Here is a 5,301-nt window from a genome sequence, read left to right as displayed (position 1 = left end):
AGCATCTTCTGGGGTCAGCTTTTTGTTTTCTTAGCACACTGACTGAAATGTATCTATTAAACTACTGCTTGCAAAACTTCAGGGTATTGTGCCATTTTCAGCTGAAGGAGATCAGTAGAGAGACTCCAGGGAATTTAAATCAGGCTTAAAATAATGTAATTTTTGGATTGTGGAAAAACTCTGATAAGAAATTCCAGAAAGATATTTTGAAGTTTAAAGTGTTCCCCAAGATTTCAAGAGGTCCCAGGGCAGTGAGGGATGAAGTGCTGTACCCACAGCCAACCCTTCCTCTAAGCAGACTTCAGTAAGGAACATCTACATTTTGATTTATGAAGTCAGTCTTCCTCAGGCAACTCAAGACTTAATACAAGGCATAAACAACATTTGTAACCATTATCTTACAGGACAAAACCAAACCAGGATCAAATGATTGATTTTGTTGTTTACAACATAGATACAATGTTCATTCCTAGGTACAAGAACTTGAACTGCATTAGAAAATACACATCTCATAAAATAAATGTCCTTATTTTCCTTTTTTTTTTTCCTTATGAGTCTTTAAAAATTGGTTACTAATAGATCTTTTCTTTCTGTCTTTTTCCTACCTCCTTTCAAACAATGGCCCATCCAAGGGCATCTCTCAGCTACAGCTGCTGCTACCTGCAAGACAAAAAACATAACAGGCTTCACCTCCAGGCATCACCTTGGAAACGGCAGAGAGGCTTTGTGCAGTGTCCAGAGGAGAGCAGGATGCTTTGCAGAGAAATGAAAAAGGCATTTCCCTTCTCCAAAGAGCTCTCAATCTGTTGTTTATGGTAGGAACAGTACCCAGGTGGAGGCGGATTGATGTGGGCTGACACTGGCCATTGTCAGCCTTGACTCCACAGCCCTGGGCGCAGCGGGGCCGCGGGGTCAGCGCAGTTTGGTGCACAGCTGTGGGAGCCAGGCCTGGGACGCAGCTTCCAAGACCTGTGTTAATAATATCAGTGGTGGAGGTCTGGCGAGCACATCTCTCAATGTCTCTTTTGTTATCGCAAGGAGGAGTCTTTGCACTGCGTCAAAATGTTCTGCATTGTGGAGGGAGCCTCTGGACACTGCAGCAACATTACTCTGATTACAGGGAGTTGGATCGTGCTAAAATAAATCACATCCTCCACTGGCTGATGTCACTGTGGAAAGGAATGGCCTCACTGCCTGCAAACCTATGGCTGCTGATAGACAAAATGCATGTGTACGTTGAAAGGGTGTATTCATAAAAGACAAAGCAGAGAACCAGTAGCGTTCCCTGGAGAAAAAAAAAAATAGGTGAGTGATATAGACACTTACAGAGCTGTAGAATGAAGTCAGGCTGTTGTTTCTATCTCCTTCTAATCACATTTTATCCTAACAGCCCAGTATTGTCACACACCCTCACCCTGTGCACATGGAATAGCTCTGCCGGCTGCTTCAGAGTCAGCTGCAAAGTCTCTTGTGATGTTTTGGCCACCCCAGAGATCTCTTCCAGCACACTGCCATAAATTAAACAAAGTAAAGTCCTGGAAAGGCACCTGTTGCACAGGTCAGCATTTGTTCTGCTACAAACAAAGGGGATCCTGCTTGTTTTATCTCATTACTAGGGAATCTGGCAAGAGCTATCCTGTGCAGATGCATGGAGTACTGGGGGAGATGCCCTGTGCTGAGGGAGAGCTGCAGCCTGCAGAGACATGAAAGCTACATGTTCTCCTGATTGCACTGTGCTTATCATGAACTAGCTGCTCTTTTTAATTTTTACACTGCAAACACAGTATTGGGGACTCTGGTGAGATGGAAGCTGGAAAAAAGGCAGAAGGTCAGCAGAGAATGTGTGACTGAGGGCCAGAAGGAGCAAGCACTAATTGCCTTCAGCTACCTGTGATATTTGCATGCACCTTTATTTCTCAAGGTGATACGGGGATGCTGTTAAAATAATGAGCTCTTCAGCTTGCAGGCAGAAGGATGCTTTTACCAAAGGTGAGATATACTGAGAAGAGTCCTGACACTGAAAAGACATTTACCTTCATGCTTGGTCTTGATGAGACAGAAAAGTCACCTGGGTCAAAGACAGAGACTGCACCTGGAGTGGAAATTGAGCTTTTCCCTGCTTGCTGCTTTCAATGTCCACCTTGGGAGCTCACATCGTGCAGCCTTCAACACTCAGCACTGCCAGCTGCCCTGAGAGGGAGGCAGTGCCTCCTGGTGCCAGTAGCTACACAAAACCCAGTGCACAGTTTTCCACCATGGATGGAGGCAAACAGGACTCAGGACCAGGCACAATTTTGTGGAGATGGAACCAGGAGAATCTGTCACCAGCTGATGTACCAGGGCTGTACGTGTAGGGGTGGTCCCTCTGGATCTCCATCAGCCTCAGAGGAAAGATGTGGCCACGCAGAGCATTTGGTAGCCAGGCAGGATGGCTACAAACCATAAAGCAGACAGGTTAATTTACTACCTTAAATATTGAAGGCTGCCTCAGGCTGAGAAAATCAAATCTTCACAGAGAGTGAAGCAAATGAAAAAACACAAACATCTGTCTTTGGTGCTGGCTGAGAGTCTGGGAAAAGAATCTCACCTGCATCTCAAGATGATGGAGGTACCAACAGGGCCTCAGGCTTTGGGAAGTGATTGCTTGTCACAGTGGGAATGAAGTGAAAACCATTAATTAGCATTGTAATTGGGGAAAACAGAACTCTATTGTATGAACAAGGGGGAAACAACCTTTTTATTTACAAATGTTAAGGTTTTTTCAGTCGAAGGCCTGAGCTTGAAAGCATGTGCAGCCATGCAAAGCCTCCCTAGTGCTGGGGAAAGCAAAGCCAGGACTTCCTTCCCTTACAATGATCATAACTAGTGGGGGAAAAAAGAGAAAATGGGTTTTAGTATTGCCTGGAATTGCTGGAAAGAGCAGGAGGTTATAGCAATTTGTATGTACCCTAAGCAATAATTTTTAAGAAAATACTATTTTTTTAAGAAAGAGGTTTCACCCCTTGTGCTGAGGGAACACGGATGAGCTCACGTGTCTTGCAGTGTGGAATTTTTAGATTGCCACTACACTTAACTGCAGTGCACAGACCTGCAAAGGTGCTTTGCACGTGAGCTGATTTTGCACATAGGCATGATACAGTGAAAGAAAGGGTGATTCAAAACCTCAACATTTTTCCTAGTCCCCTCTATCTTTTGTTCATCTGTTTGAACTGCATTTTCTGTGCCATATTCTCCTGGTTTCTTCTTGCACACTCTCACCCCTTCCCCTCTTGGCTGCCAAAGAAGCTCACTGAAGGATTTCCAGGAGACCCTTACCACAGCTGAAGTCCCAGAAACATCTCCAAAAATCCATGTTTTCCTGTCTTGCCTGCAGTCATTACCTCTCGTGCTGTGACCCTCGTGGGACACTCACCTGCTCTCCCTGCCCAAGTCCTAGCTCTTCTTGACTTGCAGCTCTGTGAGGTCAAGTTTCCTGGCCTTGGGGTAAGTCTTCCACAGCTGCTGTTTCCTTCATTTACTCCTCATCACCTCCAAGCTCTGGCCCAGTGACAGCTGGGGACCTGGCAGGTGCTTTCTCCTACTGCTGCCAGACAGAAACAGCTTCTTTCCTTATTTCTTCTGACATAGGACAGTTTTGATCTCACCACCTTTTCCCTCTCCTTCTCTTAGATCAGGTTTTTCATATGAGACAGAAAGCAAATCCAAATCTGACCCACAGCCAGCAGCTATTTGACACCACATCCTACATGTCACAGTGGACTCTGCCCTAAGGGATGCCCATCTCTTCTCTCTTCCACTCTCCCTCTTATGTCTGTTCTTACCAATAATTACAGCTGGGGTTAGACAAAGTCTTCATTGCACCAGGCCTCCATGGATAACAGGAGGAAAGCACTGCAAAAATTCACCCATGCTAACTATGCCAAGCAGATGAGACTTCCTGTCAGCACCAGCACCAGGGGAAGCATTTTCCAATTTTATACAGAATTTAAAAAATGGCCAGTGATTTTTTTCTATGCCATTGTAATTCCACTGACTTTCTATGATGTCAGTGTTGTGTTTTTAAAGAGAAAATGAGGATTTAGTTCAACTGTGGCAGATTTTTTACAGATCAATATACTTTATAGATAGGATTTATGTGGTTCTTGCAGTAAGTTATCATGACAGGCTCAGAAAGAAGATTTGCATCATGAGTTTTGTTTCCATTTAATACTTGGGAAACTGAACCCAAGGAAGTTAAATAGAGGGTCAGAATTAGGGAGGGCTTTGGACAGAAAGGAAACTTCACCCATCCCTGTACATCCTAAACCAGAGCACAAACAGCATCTGTGGATAACCCAGCTTAGATCAATTTCTAAAGGGTATCCTCGGCAGAAAGTCTCCTTCCAAGAAACAAATTTCTGACAGACGTTCCCCTACCAGCTTTCTAAGCTTTCAGGCTGCCAAAAATGAATTGCTCTATTTGACAAAGCTTTAGAATTAATTCAGGCTGAATCTGCTGTCCCTTCTGGATTTGAGTTATTATCCATTCTTTTCATCTACAATGCATTTGGCCACCACATACTCTTATATTAAAACATTTTTCCACTTTTTTTTTTCTTTTGCACTTTGAAGAAAATAAAATTACTTGAAATGTAGAGAGGTATCCTTTTTTGAGAAGGTGCAGGATCTTCAAGTAAATCTTTAGCAGAGAGTATTTCTCACAGCAGCAAGTTGTTTTACTGATGTATAATATGTAGTGGTTTTATATATCATTTATTTGCAGACATGTAATGAAATATCTCTTCTTTGTTCAGTCCATTTCCGGTTTAGTCACCAAGAATAAAAGAATTAGGAAAATACACCCATGTCTTATCAGGCACAACAGCAATGCCATATTTTTAATTTTGCATGAGATGACTAGAAATACTTCATTAGCCAAAGACAGGGAGCTGTTATATGGCCTGTGGAAGCTAAAATGTGATAGAAATAAGAAGTAAGAAATAATAAATACCTATTTATGTGATAGATATAAGTAAATAAAGCTATCATAACCAAACCCAACTACAGCCTGTACCCCTTGACTTCAGTTGGCATGAATTATCAACAAAAGTGTAGACATTTTAAAAGGGGGAAGAGAAAATTTATCATTTCTCAGTCAACCTTGACTCAATTAGCCAGGATGGGAAGAATTTATGCTTGAAAAATTATTTCTGCCTATTTAAAGTTGCAGGGCTTCTCACTGTTGTTCTGAATAATTTGGGCAACATCCTGGAGGGATTTGGGAGAAGCTGGAAAAGGACTTGTGCAGAAGAGAAAGGGAGG

The sequence above is a fragment of the Parus major genome, chromosome 4, assembly GCF_001522545.3.
Source record: "Parus major isolate Abel chromosome 4, Parus_major1.1, whole genome shotgun sequence".
Classification (NCBI taxonomy): domain Eukaryota; kingdom Metazoa; phylum Chordata; class Aves; order Passeriformes; family Paridae; genus Parus; species Parus major.
This window is presented reverse-complemented; position numbering follows the sequence as displayed.